Source organism: Sturnira hondurensis, unplaced genomic scaffold, assembly GCF_014824575.4.
Source record: "Sturnira hondurensis isolate 20B ecotype Veracruz unplaced genomic scaffold, ASM1482457v3 Scaffold0015596, whole genome shotgun sequence".
In the NCBI taxonomy this organism is placed as follows: domain Eukaryota; kingdom Metazoa; phylum Chordata; class Mammalia; order Chiroptera; family Phyllostomidae; genus Sturnira; species Sturnira hondurensis.
In genome coordinates this window covers 18,792,968-18,814,503 of record NW_028088227.1, presented here as the reverse complement: position 1 = coordinate 18,814,503, position 21,536 = coordinate 18,792,968, and positions in this window count along the sequence as shown.

Below are 21,536 nucleotides of genomic sequence, written 5' to 3'. Positions count from 1 at the left end.
GAGAAGAAAATGACCTAGCGAGGTACTGTAGGCCTCTTTATATTTAAAGAAATGCAATGTTTCTTTAAATATAGATAATAATGATCAGGAATGAGTATTATATCATCTAATTACAGAGATAGATATTTTATTTAGTAAGCCTTCCTCAGAAAACAGCCGAATGTTCAGACAAGGACCACAGGATGACACAGATAATGACGGATGATATTTTGGAAAACATCATGAGCTTATATTGCCCTTGAGGTAGGATGCTTTTTCAACTACTTGATTTTGGGGATTCCAACCAAAGGAATGAGGTTAAAGGCAGTTAGGAAGCAGGTACAAGAACAAAGCCATGATTAACTGATGGTATGTGCATGGGGTAGGCAATTGAAAGTTGACCAGAGTCCCTGTATTTGATTTTATTGCAAAAATATTTACCAATTCTTTTTATATAATATTTTAAATATATGTGACTCTTTTCCATTACTCTAGATAATTCAGAGCAAATATAATTTATTTCATTTTGTACATACCAACATGATTAAAGATTTTATGATATGCAAGAAAAAAATAACATTGAAAGCTTTAAGATAATGATAACAAAAGAGATCCATTGAAATTGGAGGAAAATGCACTGAGTCAAATATCATTTCTTTCCATTTCCTCTCACACATGGCTCTTTTAGCAATTAAGCTCTTCTACTTTCAGCTATTGCAGATATTAAATTCTAAATATTGAAGAAACTACATCTTATTGAAAAAATATTATACTTTCATTTCGGAGTAAAAGATTTCGTTTATAAGGTTGAACCTTTAATCTGAATTTCCCTTTTAAGGATATTGCATTTCATTATCTGGAAGCCCTACTTATAAATGGGGATGATAGATTACATTTTCCAAACTCAGGATGCTTAGAGAGTCATTTGACAATGTTAGTTTACTTTTTAGATATGGAGATTCGTTTTTTGAATTGATGGATTGTTATTTTAAGGCTGGAAATTGTATATCAATCAACCTAATGTTCCACTTCACATCTTCAAATGAGCAATCTCCTCCTTTCTTAGCCATCACAATCAGATGTGTACTAAGGGACCAAATTCCTATTTATGGAGACTTTGCTATGTCACACCCAAGGAACGCAGTAGTGTTTCCTACTCTTCTCACTGTTTCAGTTCCTGGCTCTGTCTACTAACGCAAATAAGAGGTGAAGTTCATTGTTGACACAATCTACCTTGTGTACACTGCTATAAAAGTTCTGAGATTGGTGAAAAATATTGTTTCTAGTCATTCACTCAATAGCAGCTGTGTCTGTGTAGCATGGAAGTAAGTACTTAACATAACATAGAATCCTAACAAACAAACCTGTACCTCCATCCTGCCCTTTTAGCCTCTGTTTTTTAAGGTCATGTACCCAATACTATCAGCTGTCTCCTTACAAATTTCCCACTAATGTCTTAAAAAACCTTCAAATTTTTGCTTTTCCCCCCCAATTTTCCTACAATGCCCAGTAGTTCTTCCATTGCCATTGAACTTTTGTGATTTTTCTTTACTCTGAATATTCCAGATACTATTTTGTTGGATTCCCACCATTGCCGTCCTAAACTAGTACTTGAGGAAATGTGAAATATAAAATCAAAAATACCGCAGAGCAATAAAATATACACATTCAAAGTAGTTTTAAAAAAGCTTTAAATTTTCTTGCAAAATTTATGCCCAAAAATGTCATGAATTATCATATTCTACAAAATTAAAAAAAAAACTTTATCTAAGTGAATATATTGCTGAAGCAATTGTGCTGCTTGAGAGACCTCTATCTTTAAGATATGAGCTCTAGGTTATCCAGGTTCTTCAGATGGCTCGGTCATGTGTGGTTGCTTCTCAGATGCGATTTAAACTTCCACGATCTTTTATATAACAGCCACTCTTTAAAAAAAAAAAAGCCAAGAAGGAAAGAAAAAGTTCTAGCACCATATTAGAGACTGCTTGTAACTTCACAATTTTTATCTTTAATTTTTATGAATTTTACTGTTTTAGTTAGAGTTATTTCTTAGCATCATCACTGCGATCTTTCTGATTTCACAGCTGATCATTCAAAATCTATATTTGGCATCAGCCCACTGATCCTGACACCACTTTCTGTTGTATCCCTACGTTACATTAACTTCTTGACTGTTTTTATCTCAGACCAAGATAAATTTCCCCAGATTCATGCTTTATCTATCCTTAGTTTGCTTTCTTATTTTCTTATTTTGCTTTCCTATTATTATTTTCTTATTTTACTTTCCAGTGTTTTTTTCCTGTTTACGATACGTTCATTCTCAGACTATACTTTCAGAGATCATTTCTATAGTTTGCTACAACGCATTCATTTTCTTAAGTGTTTCTTCTTGCTTCCATGACTGGCAAATGAATGACAACCCCTTCCAGTAGAGGTTAAAAAAGTTGTTAAAATCTTTTGTAAATCACTCTTAATCATGAAATGATAGAGTTGGTAATGTTATTTAATTTCCCTTCTAATCTCTAAAACATACTGAAATATTTTAACCATATATCATGTGTGTCAAGTTTACAGTAAATCAAAGCAGAAACAAATTCCATCTTTCTTTCTCCTGTCCATGTGTAATGCATGGGACAAGATGAAATTTCTTGTGCTCATTAAATGTCTAAATAATTGGAAAAAATGAAAAACAGCTTTCTTCTTGCTATTTGTTCAAGTTTATTTAGCTATATAATTGTGTTCAAAGTATGAAACTGTGAAGAAAGGCATATCAAAGGCATACTCATAAAGGTGATGAGTTATTACTGATATAATAACCCGGCTGGTGGTCAACATCCTTATTCTTCCACAGCAGGCTCCCATTAAATGACAGAATATTGGAGTATGCTTCAAAACATGTGCCTTCATTCCTTTAAAGTTGTGCTTCTTTTTCTTTAAATCATGGCCAGATTGGAAATTTCATATTCCTAAATCCTATCAACTCACGATTGATCTAAAAAAAACCCTAAAATATCAACCGTTACAGGATTCAGATGCATGAGTATACCATTGGTTTGCCAAACACACGAACTCACAGCAGATTTAGATTTTGGAGAAACCACTTGGAAAAGGGAGGCACGTGGCCAACTTCCAGAAACGGCGGGGGTTGCAAGGCCTCGCCCTTTCCTGTCTCGGGGTCTGCAGCTATGGGAGCCTCCTCCAGAGCTCTGCGCTGCTCGGTGTTTACAGAGCCTTGTTTCAAGTCTGGCTCTCCCGTCTTCTCAGCAGCAGCACAGACCATCCCACACAAAAACTCCGGTTTCAGTAATAGTTTTATCTGTTACAAACGACATTGATTATTATCGTCTCTAAACGGTTACATCATAAAAGCTCTGGGACATAGGAAGCCTAAACCATACTTGCACTTAGAGGAGCATGGGTTGAGGGGCATTACGAAGTAACCACGAAAGGAAGGAGTTCTCATTTATATGTTATTAGACTATGTGTGTTAGTTATTGACGGCTGAATAACACATTTCCCCAAAACGTTGCAGTTAACACAACATATACTTACTATCTTACAGTTTCTGTGGATCAGCAATCCAGGTATAGTGGCATAGCTGGCCACTCTGTTCTACAGTCTCCCAGTGTCAGTGGAGGTAGTGAGCTAACCTTGGAGAAGGAAGGAAGCAAAGGGAACAGGACATTGTTGAGCATAATCAACCAGGGAACATAAACCTGTTTGCTTCACTGCGAAGCTACAGCCTCGCACACTCCAAGGGATCACAGTGTTCCTGCGCCAAGACTAAACACTTCTCCTTCTTCCCTCTGGTCCTAGACTGTGCGGGGAGCAGGAGGAGGTAAGTACGGAGTCAGAACGGTGCGGGGGGAGGCAGTGGACCACAGAGGCCTGTCCGTCTAACCTGGGGGAAAAATCAATTGGTCAGGAGGTGGGTCCATGAGAAACCTGTGGAATATTGGCAAGATGATTGGTTATTGTGAAAACGCTCCTGATTCTTCCGAAGCCGGAGATAATATAATCAGAGAGAAGAAAGAAAAGCTCTCTCTCATTGAGCCGCTCTCACCCTGTGTGCTCTTGCGTTCTCTCTCCGGAACCATGTAGCCCTAGCAGCCATGCAGCTGGCAGACACGCGGAGTCCAAACACAGGCTCCCGGAAGGAGCCCGGGCAATACTGGAGCACAGGCAGGAAGGGCGCAAAGCTACATGGGTGGGGACTGAGACTGCTGAGCAGCCAGCTATCGACTACAAAGAACTAATCTGTGATATGAAACAGAAACTCTGGACACTGGCCTTTGTTTAGGCCTTGCTGAAGACATGATGGAATTTTTTTTCCATAGCAAGATGCGGAGAGATGAAACATAGCGGCAGCCTTCCACTCAATTAAATCTCGCCACACCACAATCCCCCATGTGTGGGTCCATGAAATGCTTTTCTCAGGGTCCTGATAAAGAACCCAACTTCCAACAGCAATACCAGACAATACCAGACACAAGGTCTAGGTCCAGGACCTGAGGTCTCACCTGAATTCTCAATTCAGGAAAAATTAATTTACAAACTTGCTCAGTGCTTGTTGAGGCATTCAGTTTCTTGCAGACGTCAGGGACCGAGGGCCTCTGTTCTCTGCTGGGTGTTGGCCTGAGGGTGCTCAAAGTTGCTTGCCCTGTGGGCTTCTCCTGCTTGGCTATTTACTGCATCCACGCATGCTAATAGAGAAGGTAATTGGGAGAGTATGCTAGCAACACAAGATGCATCTCTAACATGGCTGTGTTCTGTTGCCTGAAGCAAGTAACTCAGGGCCAAGATGATGGGCAACAGAGACCAACCGAATGCTCTGTTGAGGTCTCCCTGACACAATTAAACTTTAAGCAACCTACTGATGATCTTCCTTATGCTTGACCAAAATAATACCTTAAAAATAAATCATTAGAGTTGAAAGCTATGGAAGACATTGACAGCTATGTAAAGCAATTACAGTGATCAACACAGAAATCATTGCGAGATCTGAATTTAACTATTTGTGTGGATTGTCCAGTTAGAAATCAACAACTTATAGCTATAACATAATATAAAAAATCTATGTTGTAGCAGAGAAAAGTGATAGTTAATGAAGTGAGAGTTTGAAACCTCAAAAGAGATCCACAGACTCTCTTTGATTACTGTTTTAACACTAATTCAAAAACTTGCTACTTTATTGTGGATTATTGTGAAATAATATTTGGCTAAAAAGCAGTTTGCATTGTAACACTGAGACCAAAAGATAAAAACTGTGGTTAAAAAATGAGGAGAACACTGCAGGCTGGTGAAAGATTTATCACAACCAGGGGAAATTTTAAGACTGCTTATTCCTTGACTTACAAATATTTCCTTGTTTTTAACATCTATAGTAAGCCCATGACATAAACTATAGAGGTTTGTGACTTCCCAAAAGACCACGAAAATAGCCTGTTGATCAACTGAAGCTGAGTTTTTATATGTTGTATTAAAAGAAAATATCAACTTGATATTTGTAGTACTGCCAGAAAAAAAAAGGAAAATAAGAAAAATAGTAGGGTTGTCAGTAATAGGGCATATTTCTACCAAAGATAACAATGTATAAACTTTATTAAATAATCAAAGGTAGAGTTTCTCATTCTTAGGAGAATAAATAAAGAGAATTTGAGAAATGGATAAGAGGAAATTAGAACTCAACTCAATGACAGTCTTAGGTCACCATTACATTTAGAGAGACTTCTGAGGGAGTGGCAAGGAACCTCAGAAGAGCAAGCCATTTTAGAAAAAAGATTCTTGAACAGCAGTGACAAAGGGATCTTAATTCGTTTTTTCTAGGACTTCTAAGACTGTCAGCTAAAAATCTCCAAAAGGTCACCCAAGTTGACTTCATTATGTACTACTGCAAAGCATCAATTTGATAAAGTCTTAGTGGTGTGGCCATGGGGAAAATATCAACAAACTTCTTTAGTGTCCGAGTGTGGGGAGTTTAGTGGGTCTTTTCATGTGGGAATATGATGGGAATGAACAAATTTCATAAAATACTATTTTAGGAATAGTGAACAAAGTGAAAGTCTTGAAAATAAGTGTCCATAATAAGTTTGTTCCAAAATTGTGAAAATTGTGTGGTTTGCCAGTTTGGACAAGTTATTGTCCTGAAATGGAGGATTTTGGCTCAGCTGAACAAGCTATTGTTCTAGAAAGTTACTTGAGGAGGTTAATCTTCAGATAAATTGATTTGGGGGAAGTTCCAAAAGCAAGTGATGACATTATGTAATGATTTACTGACTTGTTTTCCGCAGAAAGATTTTCTTGGAACAAATAGTAAAAATGGAGGCAGCTTTAACTTAACCCTAAGGGTCATGCTATATATCTGCAGGAACAATTAGTTCTCAGTGTTCTTATTTCCCACACCTTTAAACAAGGGTAAATTAAGCTTTTAAGATGTTTAGTAAGCTTCTATCAAATATTCTAAAATAAGACCAAAGGAAACAAATTTTAAAAAAGAAAATTTTCATTACTACTGAACAGAAAGATTATTCTGAAAGTGAGACTACATCTGTTTCTTGGCCGTGAGAAGACATTTTATATATTATACACATTAAGGTTGGTCACGAGAAAAAGGAAGGAAAGCAAGAATTTGAGCTGATGGGCATAGTGGTGAGGCAAAACGAACAATCCTGAGTTCTCAAAAGCACATGTTTAATAAATAAATCGGAAAGAAGTTAAGCAGTTAACATCTGAGGACTGCTTTTATCAATAAAATGGGTGGTTTACTTCCCATATTTGCAACTTTTACAACAGAAGCTTTGCAGAAACATCTTAACTATTTATATAAGACAAAATTATACAATTAGAAAGGGATAGAATCTACATTACAATTTAGGTTCATGTTATTAAAATTCTATGTTTTGAAGTGCAAAACGTAGGATTTATAACATAACATAACATAGAGGTTCATGTTATCCTGTACACTGTTATATCAAGCATGAATATTATATGTATGTATATATATATACACGAACACACACACAAATATATATAATACACGTTTGACGTATATATCTAATAGATGCTTGATGAGCAAATAAATGTTATAATTTCTCCTGCTTCATACAGTGACTACTCAATTCTTTTAGTTGTTTTATCTCTGTTATGTTTATGCTAGAAAAGGTAAATATATGTCAGCCTATTTTTATATCTTGTGATATTTAGACAGCAGTGTGATCAAGAATACATACTGGAAAGCATTATGCTGAGTGAAATAAGCCAGGCGGTGAAAGACAAACACCATATGATCTCACCTTTAACAGGAACCTAAACAACAAAACAAACAAGCAAGCAAAATACAACCAAAGACACTGAAATAGAAAACAGGCTGACAGTGACCAGAGGGGAGAGGGGAGGGAATTTCAGGGGAAAAGGGGAGGGGTTTACAAGAACAAGTATAGAGGACACATGGAGAACAACTAAGGGGGATGGAAATGGGAGGGAGGTGGGGAGCCCTGGGGGGGTGGGTTGGGATGGGAGTAAAAGACAGAAAACTGTACTTGAACAACAATTAAAATAAATAAAATTTTTAAAAAAGAATACATATTTTAACGACACAAAATTATTTCATCTTTTTAATCATTTTCCTAATATGACAGAATGAAATTATTTTCTTTTAAGTATAAAGTACATTAAAAATCTGTTCTAATTATATCTTATTCAATTTATTTTAATGTCACTACTTATATACATCATTTTAGAATGTTGCAGCTATAAACAAGAATGAAGTATTATAGAGTTATAGAAACCGACAGACATAAAAATGTTGACTGACAGATTTATTTATTCGGTATACATTTATTAATGCATTCTATATGCCAGATGCTGTTGAAAACAACATAGTTTTGATTTCAGGCTCTTATTTTGGTTTAGTGCTAATAATATATTGCTAGATGAAATAAATTTTATGAGAGTTATATGTAACTATACATACCATAATTATATATACATTTATTTTGGAGGTATATATCCTGTCTTCCATTAATAAGTCTAGAAAATTTCCTTTAATTATGAGCATTGACATTTGAAAGGTGGAAAAAATGATTAAACTTTTTATTTATTTTACTGAGACTATTTGGGTTATTTGTACTTTAACAATAAGTGTATATTACTACATAATGAAAATAAAATTTAAGGCTATCATTGAAAATGTCTTACTTAGTAAGAAGGTCCTCTAAAGTATCAGACATAACACTAATATTTATATAAAATNATAAATTTTATGAGAGTTATATGTAACTATACATACCATAATTATATATACATTTATTTTGGAGGTATATATCCTGTCTTCCATTAATAAGTCTAGAAAATTTCCTTTAATTATGAGCATTGACATTTGAAAGGTGGAAAAAATGATTAAACTTTTTATTTTTTTTACTGAGACTATTTCGGTTATTTGTACTTTAACAATAAGTGTATATTACTACATAATGAAAATAAAATTTAAGGCTATCATTGAAAAATGTCTTACTTAGTAAGAAGGTCCTCTAAAGTATCAGACATAACACTAATATTTATATAAAATGCTAATTTTAATAAACTTATCTTGAATATGTCAGCAGTTTTAAAGTAAAAGGCATATACAGTGTCTTGCAGAAGGAATACCTACTTAAGTATGGTTGGTAGAGTAATAATAGGGGTGTCATAATTTATAGTTTTAATTTCAACATTTCACCTAAAATGGCATATAGTGTCCTTGAGTGTAATATTATGTTACAGAATTACATGCTTATGTTTTTTAATAAAATATTTTGTAATAAAAAAGGTGTTAATTGTGCTGGAACCTGTATTTTCCAGACGACTTTTTCATTTGCAAAATGATACATTTATTTACTTCATTATAAATATCCCTTCTAACTCTTATGTCCTTTCTCTGATTCTAAATAACAATCAATCAGAACATCCATGAAAGAAAAATACAAATAAAAGGGAAGATTCAAAATAAATTAACAGCATTATGGTCACTGATTCAAGTTTACATGTAAAAGCAAGGGCCTTCAGATTTTAAAGTGCTTCTTCATTTTTCTCCATAAGTGTCAAGATTTATTAGATATATCTATTGTTAGCAATTTATAGAAGGGTAGGGAATAAAGAGAATCTTTAGGGGAGGGACCAAATAGTTTTCTCAAACTAGGCTCTTTGAAAAACTAGAAGCAGAGTAGTGAGTGAGAGTTTGTTAAACATGCAGATCCCTGGGTTATAACCACAGTCCACTGACTTAGAAACATGAGGGGAACTGCAATCACTGAACATTTATAATAAGTTGCTTCAGTTGTTCTTATAACCGATAGCACTTGAGAACCCCCTAGAATTAGAATTAAGAAAAATGGTAGCACATAATTACAACAAAATCAAATAATGGCTTCAAGTAATGCAGACTTCATTATGTCTGATTTAATTTGTTGTTTAATGAACCTGTCATTCTGTATCCGGATGACCACATTTTCCAAGTTATAGATGTCTGAAGTAATAACCTTACAAAGACTGTAGCAGAAATACCACTGGAGGGAAGTTAATGAGAGAGTTCCGCAAGTAGCTGAACAGGACCCCAGGAACCCTCTCAAGTGACAATCTTTCCATAGCAATTGATAAGGAGCTCTCAAAGGTACTGACTTTCTGAATATTGACTCTGGAGGGAAATACAGCTTTCTTACTGCGTTTCAAGAGAAGGTGTTAAGGAACCAAAACGAGGATTCCCAAATGCTCCACGGCAAGATGAGTGGAACAATGACTCATTACTCACTTAAGTGGAAATGGCACAAGTACAAATGCAAAACCTAAAACCAATCACAACTTTTGCCTAAAGCCCACTTCAAGCAAACCATTTTAAAGGATTTTATGTAAACAAATATAGCTGGGAAATTGAAGAGATGCAAGTGAGTCAAAAGAATATACTTATTAGGTTCCTTTATTTTTTAAAGTAGCAGATTTAACTTGATTGAAGTGACAGAAAACTTGAACATGGGATGAAAATTCTGAACTTCTCACAAGCAAAGTACATATATACAGGAAATTTTTATGTGTTCCAGAATCTTGAAATTCAGTTCATATCTCCTAAATTTTTACTTTAGAGAATGTCACTATGAAAAAGTTTAATAAAGTAAAAAACATAAATTGATCTTATTAAAGATTTAACTTTCCAAAGTTGGAAAAGTAAGAGATGTTTTATGATTTTTTAACTGTCAATCACCTAGCACTAAGTAGGTTGTTCTACACATTAGTCATTTAATTTTATCTGTCAAAATGGAAAATATGTGGGTAGGCACTTGAAAGTTCAAGCAAATTTAAATGAATTAGAGGTTCAAATAAGTAATTACTGTCAGTGGATAAAAGGTTACTTAGGACTAAACCTGACCGCTCTGTCTATTTTATAGTCCGCAGTCGAAGTCAGGTGGCCGTACATCATTGCCACTCTTTTTAGAAAGCTGACACAGGTATTAGTATTCTGACATTGAAACTAATTTTACAAGATATTTTGAATTTAACTAAGCATGAGACTTGAGGTCTAAAGATATTCTACTACTCTTTAATTCTAAGGACGAGTCTCTGACAGATTAAATGCTGTAAATCTCTTAAAAATAGTGTCATGAATGTCTTCAAGTGTCACTCAGTGTCCCCCAAATGCTGTCAAAAATAAAAGATCTATTGAGTGTAAATATAAAGGGAGGGGAAGCAGAAAAATTAAACATTTCAAAGAATTTCAGCGCTGATTTAATTTTATAAAATGTTAGCCAAAATTCTCAAAGACAAAATTAATGACAGCTGAGAAGGTCAGTTATAAACTCTAAAGCTTTGAAAACAAAATGAGAATAATATACATTTAAGGGAAAAGTAGAAATACATTGCATCACGTCTAAATAATGACATGTAATAAACAAAGTGCATGAGTTCATTGACCATGTACTATGTGCCAAGTTTTTCTTCGTTATCAAGCTGAGTTTTTCTTAGTTATCAACATGCTCAATGTTGACCTTTCCAGAAGGCCTTGTTCCCCCAGCCATGCCAACTAGTCAGCAGTGCACCTTCCCTCTTGGTTCTCCTGTGCCCTTTCTTCCTGCGCTACCTCACCACTAAGGCAGGTCCGAGATGAGAGTCCTGGTGTTTGTCAGTGCAGCGCTCCCTTGTGTGTGGTGGTTGTTTTTGCTGCCACCTGCTCTCAGAGACGGATTTGCAAGCTGAGAGTAATAGAGGCCTGTCTTGCCAGTATCAGCTCCATGGACTCAACTGAGGTGATTCTGGGAAAGAAAGCTCTCAATTTGTTGAGGATTTCCTTTCAGATACTTCTGTGGTTGTACCACTGGCCTCCGGCCTTTTCCATTATTCTGCATTCTTTTCTCTCTTTAAAACGTCTTTCCTAGATGCCCGCCAGTAAATGAATGGATCAAAAAACTATGGTACATTTACACAATGGAATTCTATGCATTAGAAAGAAAGAAGGGGCTACTACCCTTTGCAACAGCATGGATGGAACTGGAAAGCAGTATGCTGAGTGAAATGTCAGGCGGTGAAAGACAAATGCCATATGATCTCATCTTTAACAGGAACCTAAACAACAAAACAAACAAGCAAGCAAAATATGACCGAAGACATTGAAATTCAGAACAGGCTTACAGGGACCAGAGGGGAGAGAGGAGAGAACTTCAGGGGAAAAGGGGGAGGATTCACAGAAACTAGTATAAAGGACACATGGAGAACGACTACGGGTAGGGGGGTGTGGAAATGGGAGGGAGGTGGGGAGCACGGGGGAGTGGACTGGGAAGGGAATGGGAGATGGAAAACTGTACTTGAACAAGAATTAAATTTAAAAGATAAAACAAAATAAATAAAAAAAACAACAAAAAAGTCTTTCCTTTCGTAATCTCTGAAAATTAAAATGTCCCTCTTCTGTGGACTATTTCAGTTGAGAAAAAGCAAACAGAAAAAGACAAGCTCTTACCTTTCTGTCTCCTTTTTTTCTCTCTCATGTCACCTCAAGGCCTCATTTTATGGTACCAGAACCTAAGAGCAGCTTGCCTAGGGGTCAGGGCATAATAATTACGTTTTATACGCACCCTGTTTTTTTTTCTGAACACCCCCGGTGAAGCCAGCTCCTGGACAAAGAAGCAAATTAAATTGTAATGTTAAATGTCACACTGAATTTAATTTAAGGCAAGAATTAAAATGACTTATAGCTCCGTCATTTTCAGTGTTAAATTTGGACACTCTCCCGTGCTCTTCCTGTTGCTGAATGTCTCACACACGGCACTGAGTGGGGCAGAGAGGAGGATGCTATTGAGAAGTATCACACAAGATCAATTTCCTTAGGACATTTACAACCTTAAGGCGGGGGAACCAGAAATTTATGCCTAAGGCTTTTAAAACCACCGTCAAATTTCTGCGTAATAATGAAGTCCAGAGAATTACATTTTTGGTGTAGATGAGTTTAGTTTAAATGGTGTCAGTCAAATGGTGTCTGGTGATAGAAATGCACTCAAGTGGAAAAGTCCTGAAGGCAAGTTCAAAGTGCAGAACCGATGCTCAGAGAACGGTGCAAAGGAGAGAGAGTGACGATTATTCTGTTGCACAGAGCGGGGTGCATTTTTAAAGAAGCTCATCTATATAGAATGGGAAACAGATCGAGATGACTCAGCATATTTGAGAACTCTGAGTCAAAACCATGGACGAGAACCCAGCTCTGCATTCTTTTACTCATGTGCTCTGGTGCAAATCACTTGCCTTCGCTGAGACTCCATTTCTTCTTTTTAACCTTTTTAAAACTTGGTTTATTGTTGTTCAAGTACAGTTGTCTCCATTTTTCCCCGGCACTCCCTCCCCAACCATCCCCACCTCCCACTCTTTATCCTACCCTTCTTTGGTTTTGTCCATGTGTCCTTTATAGATGTTTCTGAAAACTCTTCCCCACTTTCCACCCATTATCCCCGCCCACCTCCCTTCTGGTTACTGTCAGTTTGTTCTTAATTTCAATGTCTCTGGCTATATTTTGCTTGTTTGTTTGTTTTGTTGATTAGGTTTCACTTATAAGTGAGATTGTGTCTTAATTAGTTGATTAAATCAAATGTCTTCAGTATATAAAATAGGTGGAAGTTGCGAAGATGTAAAACAAGTGCTGAAACCACCAAAAGAGCAACAAAAGAGCAACAGAATAATGTTAATCAAGTAACAAGTTTACTGGTCTTACACTAATAAGGGAGTCTCGGAAGAATCTTTGCAGCGTTTCAGAAAGGGACGGTCAGAACGAGATGTTTATAGGATGCTGTGGTCTGAGGTAAAGCAGACGGTTTCAGGTTTCTCAAAGGAAAATTATTTGAGTTTGCCACAAAGGTCGTGACATCATAATTAAAGGATACAGTGAGGTGTCGGTTTTGATAACTAAGCTGTTTAATAAACACAGTGTGAGGGAAACTTGTTCACCCAAATAAGCTAACTCTTGTTTGGAAACAAATAGCTTTTAAGAATCTCCTGAATGAAAGTAGAATTGCTCATTGACTCACAGCCTTATTTTCTTGTCTAAACAGCTCTGGACCAAATAGATAAATCAGGCAGCTTGCCTTTAGCTCAGCGAGACAGATTTTGGAATTCTGACCCCCAGATGTATAAAATCACAAATTTGTGTTGTTATAAGCTACTGCATTTTGGAAAACTTTTACAGCAGCAATAGGAAAGTGATATGACTTCTGAGTCCTTTGTATGTCAGAACAGAAACCAGACGTCCCAGAGAGAGTATTCCTCTCTATATACATCAGGTACACTTGCCTTTTGCAGAGAGAGGGGAGCATTTGCTTCAGAAGGGATGCAGCTTTACAAATGTGTTTCAACCTTGTCTTTGTGTTAGAGCTCTAAAACTGTCTCCCACAACATTCCCTCCCCCTGGTTATCCAATGAAACACAAATCTAGGCGCTGCTCTGAAGGGACATTAGAGGTAAAAGGAAGTTACTAATCCACTCATCTTAAAATAAGGATGTGAACATGGATTATCCACATGAGTCCCAGGTGACCACATGGCCTGTTGATTGGAGGAAGAAGAGTCAGATCGACATAGGGGAAGAAACAAGAGGTGAAGCAGAAAGCACATCAGAAAGACGTGATGCATGGGAAGGTCTTGTCAACTGAGCGTGGTGGGTTTCGGGTTAGGGCAAGTGTGTCATGGGCCAGGGGATGTGGGTGGATTCTAGGATCCACTTAAGAGTCTGCAGTTTACAGCCCAAAAGGACACAAAGTCCTCAGTCCTACCTCTGCAAGGAATTGAATTTGGTCACCAACCTGAAGGAGCGAATAATTTGTCCCTAAATCATCCAAATATGAACAGATACCCGGGGAAACAGTTCGTTTGGCCTTTTTAAACTCTAATCAGAGGGATCAGCCAGGTCTTGCTGAACCTACACTTTTGACCTACAGAACTGCCAAGTAACAGACTTGTATGGTTTTAACCCCCTAAACTTATTGTCATCTGTTACGGCAGCAAAATAAAAGACACAAACCAACCAAATAATACTTGAGTCTCATCCCAGAACAATTTAAGTAAGCTCTTCTGTTAGGAGCTATGGTATGTATTTCTTCCTTTGCAAAAATAGCTCATCTAAATAGTGAGAATAAAGGCTAGAATTAGTCCTGTCCCAGCCATGGATTTTCCTTGTTTAAGTACTCTAAGTCCTCTGTCCCAGAGAAGCCCTCCGTGTTGGACAAACAGAAAATCTTAGTCAACCCAAATATCCTCCTAAGTGAAGCTGAAGCAATGTAGTAGATACAAAAGATGCTTTTGAACTTGTACCTTATAAGTTTCAAGCAAATTCCTGTGCAAATAGTTTCTTTCAGAACCATCATACAACTTTCGCCCTGTTTTTGTGGACAGTGGTCATTTGCATTTTCTTCCATTTCTACACACATTTTTGCATCCTTGTAGTAAGTTCAGAATCACCATTTGCATACTTTTTATCAACTTTTTTTCAGTTGAGACTGTTACCGAAACTTCACTATAAGTAGCATGCAGGTCATGTTCACATACGACATCTCAATTAAGCTAAGAAGCAATATCTCTTTACATTGCACTGAATCACAGTCCTTTTATTTGTGAATTGTTTTATGTGATCTGAAAGAAAATCAATATGCAGTCTTAAAATACATGTATGGAACATCTTTACAGCATAATGTAAATGCATTTATCTTTTCCACTTGTTGGGTACTAAAAGCTTGTAGGTTACCTTAAATATAAGTACTTATGTATTCACATTCAAACAATCTGTCCTCAAAAATAATTTTCTACAAAGAACAATATACTATCATAAAAGCAACTATTTCCAGCTATTGACATCACACATGTTCCAATCACTAATACAATTCTAAACATTTTCTTTGAAAATCATTTTTGCTAACCTCTATTCAAATAGAGAAATTTTTTATTTAATTCACTGTAGATTTTTCAAGGAGAAAAGTGCACACACAGAGACACAGGTAGATTGTAAGACACAATGACTTCACATTTCTAAGTGTGACCTTATCATGAAAATGATTTAAAACTATACATTTTTACAAACTGAAATAAAATTCAGGAAAATTGCAAATTGGAATAATTAATAATGTTATATTGCTGACTTTGAGCTGTATAATTTAAATAAAATAAAAATATAAAAATATGCTCTACCTCTACAAAGACATGCTGTTAGAATTTCTAAAGTGACAATAGCTAAGTACAGAGGATTAGATAGTTACAAGATGTTTTTTAAAAATATATATTTTATTGATTATGCTATTACAGTTGTTTTAATTCTCCCCCTTATTCCCCTCCACCCTGCACACCCCCTCTCCCACCATTCTCCCCCTTTAGTTTACGTCCACGTGTCTCAAGTTCTTTAGATTCTATATTTCCCCTACTATTCTTGCCCTCCCCCTGTCTATTTTCTACCTACCATCTATGCTACTTATTCTCTGTACCTTCTCCCTCCTTCTCCTCCTCCCACTCCCCTGTTGCTAACCCTCCATGTGTTCTTCATTTCTATGGTTCCACTCCTGATCTAGCTGTCCTCTAAGTCTGCTTTTGTTTTAGGTGTGGTTGTTAATAACTGTGAGTTTGCTGTCCTTTCACTGTTCGTATTTTTCATCTTCTTTTTCTTAGATAAGTCCCTTTAATATTTCATATAATAAGGGCTTGGTGATGATGAACTCCTTGGATTTGATCTTATCTGAGAAGCACTTTATCTGTCCTTGCATTCTAAATAAAAGCTTTGATGGATAAAGCAATCTTGGCTGTAGGTCTTTGGATTTCATGACTTGGAATACTTCTTTCCAGCCCCTTCTTGCCTGTAAGGTCTCTTTTGAGAAATCCACTGACAGTCTGATGGGTACTCCTTTGTAGGTGACTGTCCCCTTGTCTCTTGCTGCTTCTAGGATTCTCTCCTTCATTTTAATCTTGGCTAATGTAATTATGATGTGCCTTGGTGTGTTCCTTCTTGGGTCCAACTTCTTTGGGACTCTCTGAGCTTCCTGGATTTCCTGGAAGTCTATTTCCTTTGCCAGACTGGGGAAGTTCTCCTTATTATTTGTTCAAATAAGTTTTCCACTCATGGCTGTTTCTTTCCCCCTTCTGGTACCCCTATAATCCGGATGTTGGAACGTTTAAAGATGTCCTGGATGTTCCTAAGCCTCTCCTCATTTTTTTTAATTTTTGTAACTTCACTTTTTCCTGTTTGGCCATTTCCTCCTTCCTTCTGGTCCACACCCTTGATTTGAGTCCCAGTTTCCTTTCCATGACTATTGGTTTCCTATGCATTTCCCTTCATTTCAATTAGTTTAGCCTTCATATATTCCTCTAATTTGTGACTAAAATCGACCAGTTCTGTGAGCATCCTGATCACCAGTATTTTGAACTGTGCATCTGATAGGTTGGCTATTTCTTGGTCACTTAGAGTTACTGGCTCCGGGGCTTTGAGTTCATCTTGAGCCATATTTTGGACTGTTCGTGCCTGTTACTAATGAGGAGCGGAGCCCTAGGTGTTCACTAGGGCGGGGGCCACTCAGTCACTGGGTTGTGATGCTGTATGTGGGGGCAGGGTCAGAGAGGGACAATGGCGGTCCCCTCTACTGCTTCCCCCCACTGGGGCCTGAGTGGTCAGTCTCACTGCTCACTCCTTCATTGGTTTATCTGCGCGTGAATGTGTGACTGCGTTCAGCCAACCACCCTGTGCCCTCACTGGGTCCTCTGGTTGCTACCCCTCACCTGGGATCTGCCCACAGCTGCCTGCATGCCTGGGTCAGGAGATCTTTCTTGCCCGACCCTGCTTCGCTGCTGGCTCCGCCCCTCTTATCTTCCGGGTGAAGGGTTCTTGTTGTCGGACTTCTGTATAGTTTAGTTTTCTGTGTTTTGGCTGCGTTTTTGTTACTGAAGCTTTGTTGACTTTAAACTTGGTTGTGAGAGGAGGCACAGCATTTCTATCTACTCTCCATCTTGGCGGAAGTCTAAAAGGTGTTTTTTTTTTAAGCCACCAAATAACACTCTGTTTAGAGGAATTATAGGCACTATAATTAATACACCAAACCTTTATTTTTCTTTGAGGATAGCTTAACCTATCCTTGCTTTATTACATGCGCAGCTAGATCACCATAGTGTTTAAGTTTTGCATTTTCCACAAAATGTCTTTAAGATGGAATATTTACTTTGAAATTCTTATACTTCTAATTAAATACTAACTTTTCAAATTTATGTTATATTAGTATAGTTTATGCTTACTCTTTGAAAAAGTGAAACATGAGGTTGGGAGTTATATTTTTGTCTTTATGTCATATCCTTCTTCATGTATAAATAAATGTGATAATTTTGGCTAAATTGATTTTTAGCTCAGGGAAATACAAATATAGAATGGATATGAATATCCTGTATTATTTTAACCAAAATCTTCCTCTAGCCTCAAGTTAGATTGATTGAATCATGTTTTTTTTTAAAACAACTTCCAAAAATACCTTGAAATTTATTTTTTGAATGACATTTATTTATTACACACTCAAATCAAGTATTTTCTGAAAAAGTCATGACTTTTTCCCCTTTACCTTAGGGAGGATCCTGTAAAGTTCATATCACTTGATCACACATTTGACCACTTTCTAAATTTAGAGTTTTAGAGTACGTTGGATTCCCCATGTGTATTTCCACAATGACCTGTTTAAATGACCAGAAAATATTTAGTTTGTTCATTGTGATCCGCTTGGTCAAATTGTAAGTCTGACTTTAATATGAATAAATTGGACCTTGTTGACCCCATCCCTCAATTTGGCTATTCTAAAAGCAAGACTAGTGAGGTGTTGAAATAAAGAATTACAGAGAAACTCATTATGTTGGACATACACAAAGTCACCTTATGTATTCAGCCCTTGAATCGTCTTTTCCTCTTGAGTGTGGTGGAAGCTCTGGCTGGATTCTGCCAACAGAATATAGCAGAGGCAATGAGAAAGTCTCTCCTGTTAGGTTATGTAAGACCCTCCACAGCAGAGTAGAGCTGGAGAGTCTGCTAATCTTTAAGAGGTAAATTGTCATAATGTGGATGGTCTGGGAGAGGGCCTGAAACCATGGGTGGTCTCTCAGAGCCAAGAGCAGCTCCCAGATAATAGCCAGCAAGAAAAGCAGAACCATACTTCTACAAAAGCAAGAAAATGAATTTTTCCAAAACTTACATGAGCTAAGAAGAGGATCCTGAGTTCCAGAATGGAATTGAGCCTCATCAGCACCTTGACTACAGCCTGTGAGACACCAAACTGAGGACTCAGCTATGTCGCACCTGGATTACTGACACACAAAAGGCTGAAACAATACATTCTCGCCAACTGCAGGTTTCAAACTTATTTTCTATCACTTTGGTATGTATGTAACAAACAAAATATGTTTGTTAATATGGTGTCTTACCTTTTTAATTTGTGTCTCTCTATTTATAAATGGAAATTAGACATATTTTACCTACTTAACAGGCATTTTAATTGAAATATTATTGAGATGATTGTAGATGCAAAAGAGATTATCAGAACTTTAATGTCAAATATTTATTATATTCTAAATGAAACATAATAAACATATGTTGTTATTATCTGTGTTATAATTTTATTAGTTAATGTTACTAAAAGATATTGTTATTCATTTGAAGAGAAAACACAATGAAAAAAATTTAAATATACTTACATAATACAACATAAATTGCATTGTTTTTCTTTTTATAGTCTTTACTATCTGTTGACCATCTTTACTCAGATGTATACACACACACATATAATAATTTAAAATTCTCTGATGGTAAACAACAGAAACTGAAATAAGGTACATTAAGCAAGAAACAAACTTAAACATATGGACTGGCTCATGGATCTTAGTGACAAGCTTACACATCATGTCAAAGTTAGAACAGAAACTGGATGAGTTCCAAGCTTATAACTAACAGAGCCCAAAGGACGGACGTTTTAAAGGCCCCTGTTGGGATTAATCAGCTCTAACTGTTAAAGTTGCCTAGTCACTCCACTCAAGTTCCAGAAGAATTCAGGGAGTCTTGACACTCCCCACCAGGACCCTGTCCATTATGTGTGTAGCAGGCAAAGCAGGTGAGAGTTGGAAGGTTCTTTAGTATAGTGCCCAGAAAAAAAGGTCAGATCAATGCGGATCTAGCAGGTACAACAGATGTCCACGGCATCTGAAATGTTATTATTCCACTTAACCGAGTGATTACTGCCCATGCAGCGTTAACTGCTTTCTAACTTTCGTCCTAGCGTGCAGCGCTGTGATCAGTAGGGCAGTCAGTAGTCAGGGCTAAGACATCCCCAGTGTGCTAGTTCAAGGTAGGGTGAGTTATTCCAGCTGAAACTGCCCATCAGAAAATGTGTACCAATTTAAACTTTACCCAGTAGTTCAAGGGACTATCTGCTTTTTAAACACAGTAGACACTTCTTTTGTTGTTTTATTTTACTATATTATGGGCTGTTCTTGGATCTGCAATTAGATTAAAAATTGGGATTTTTTTTATTTGCGTATTTCTGGCATAAGCATGGCTCAATTTTTCCCCAAGAAAGTTTGTCTTTTATGTATTAATTTTTAAGAGGTCATTAAATGATTTTTCTAACTCTTTGTGTCTCCTATATCTTGTAATTATTGTTAAAATTTCCTTGTTTCTTGTTTACCTCTTCTTATAGAACATTATGTTAAGCAGATAATATGCATTTATATGTAGCCAAACTGTTATACTTTGTTTTTACAATTTCTGCCTTTTGTTATAGTTGCTTAGTAGAGTTTCTGCTTGAAGTAAAGTTTGTCTTTGTTTTGTTTTTAATGGTTAATCAATGTACCTGTGCAATATAGTGACTAGCCCTTAAATTATTTAGAATAAATGTTACCTTCAATACGATTTATATATATATATATATATATACTATATACATATAGTACTTCCCATTGGTAATGAAAATGAACAGATAGTTGATAAAACAGAGGATCAAGATATTTACCTTGAACTCCCTTTCCTGCCTAAATTGTTCAAAGAGAAAAAACACATCTCCCCTGTGATGTATTTCTCCAGTTGGCCCCCACCAGTCTGCTTATAGTGCCTTCCTACCACCATGAAGGGTCAAGTTGGTTCTTCAATACTGGTTTCTTTTGGAAGACTTCCCATTCAAGTTGTGGATCAATGTTAGATAACAGTTCTTATAACAAAGTGTCTATTCCAACTTATGTAACACCAAAAATTTCCATGTAACTTTATTTTAGTACAAAATCTACTTCTACTAATAGTGAAAAGTACACATAAAATTGATGTATTGTAGGTTAAATATTAGGTAACTGAAATAATCACCCTTTTCTCCTGATTTTTATTATATACTCAAAGGCAAAGTAGATCACAAATTTTACATGACCATTATGGGTGTTATTTTGCACCGATTTAGTATAATAAAACTGACTGCATTCGGCACTTTATGCCCATACACTCTTATTGGAACATAGACACACTACAAAGAAGTGCTGCAAAGTCACGTGTCCATCACCTGCAGGTGAGATACTGACAGAGAATTATTCGCAAGGAAACTGTATTCCGGTACTGATTCATAAAGATTTAAAAATACTTGAAGCACAACAGCCACAGTCAAACCAAAGTATGAACTTCTTAAAATGGTACCTACTTTAAAACATATGGGTGTCATCATTTTCATTGTGGAAATAAAATAGAAATTCTGACATTTAAGTGGTAATGAATAGTTCTCAGATAGAGTTTAGGGACAGTTTATGCAATAGCGGGTATTGCAGAATGGACAATTTTATACTTTGAATTTTTCTTGATATTATAACATGGAAACAATAAGCAGTGTTTTTAAAAAGTTACTGATAAAAGATAACTTAAATACAAAGTTGAAAATTAACAATTTTCCAATATATTTCACAAATAAGAAAAATATATAAGCTTACAGGAAGTTAACAAAGTATATTTTTCATGCCACTTTTTGTGTGAAAACAAAAGTATAATTTTTATCTCATAGATCAGTATTAATACCATATGTATTA